This window comes from Henckelia pumila, unplaced genomic scaffold (genome assembly GCF_033568475.1).
Source record: "Henckelia pumila isolate YLH828 unplaced genomic scaffold, ASM3356847v2 CTG_111:::fragment_3, whole genome shotgun sequence".
NCBI classification, from domain to species: Eukaryota; Viridiplantae; Streptophyta; class Magnoliopsida; order Lamiales; family Gesneriaceae; genus Henckelia; species Henckelia pumila.
This window is the reverse complement of record NW_027331762.1, coordinates 346,155-347,500: the sequence shown is the minus strand read 5'-3', so window position 1 is coordinate 347,500 and position 1,346 is coordinate 346,155.

Below are 1,346 nucleotides of genomic sequence, written 5' to 3'. Positions count from 1 at the left end.
TTAACTATCTCAACGGGGATTAAAACTCCATTACACTGTGTGACCCTCAATGGTTCAGGGATACAGCTAGCCGTGGGCTCACAACTCCTTGTGACTCGGAACAACGATTTCCGACTTGCCCAACGAATCATGGTAAAGCGCCTAGCAACATCGCCCCATGATTCCCTAGGTATCACTGATAGTGCCTACAAGAACCAGTAGATTTTGGTTAGCGTACAGTACGGTCCCTTCATCCATATATCTCGATCGAATCAACAACCATTGGTATATCGAGAGTCGCTCAAGATTCGATAACTATGCAATACATCTTGAAGATCAAATTAGTGACATCGCATGTGCTACTAAGAAACCATTTCTTAAATCACATCAAGTACTCTGGCCAGAGATTCGTCACACTAATATCTCCTCAGATCGCATAGGATATCCACACTCGCAAGTATGTGGTGAATCCTTGACAACAATGCATCGACTCCTATATGTGTTGTAACTGTACCCAATCCCAACACCTGATGACCCCCATAGAGTCGGTAAACGGGTCAAAGCACAGTACTAGCATATAGAGTCTCCATGATGTTTCAAGTAGTAAGGACTAATGGTGTACAACCAAAACCGCGGACTTTATCCACTCGATAAGTGATAACCACTTGGAAAGTCCGGATAGGGTAGTTCGATTATTCATCCTATGAATATCCATTTGCATGCTTCGAACATCTCCATGTTCCCTACCAATGAAACGTGGTACTCCGCATCGCAAATGCTAGTCTCAAACTCGAGCGATCCTTATCCTTATTATCGGACGGCTCAATCGACTAGGAACAGTTTAGAATATACAGTGACTATAAGATGTATTTCATGATAGACATCCCCATGTTCTACCACATCTTACATACACTATAGTATATTCAAGGTCTTTATCAAAACAACAATAGTATATCATAATATAACAATATGAAGAAAGATAAAGTCATTGCCATTAATAAAAGTGTAAATTATATTAAACAAAATATCGTTTGTACAAAGAGTCATCAAAGCCCATAGCCACAAGTTGGCTCACTGGGCACCCACTCTTTCAATCTCCCACTTGCCCTATAGCCAACTAGTCATACTACGTAGACCCATTGCTTCGCGATGTTTATCAAACAATGGTCCTGGCAAGGGCTTAGTAAGCGGATCAGCGATATTGTTTGCAGAGGCCACTCGTTCGACAGTGATGTCTCCTCTTTCCACAATCTCCCGGATGATGTGGTATTTCCTCAGTACGTGTTTGGATCTTTGATGAGACCTTGGTTCCTTTGCTTGAGCAACGGCACCCGTGTTGTCACAGTACACCGGGACTGGAACAACAA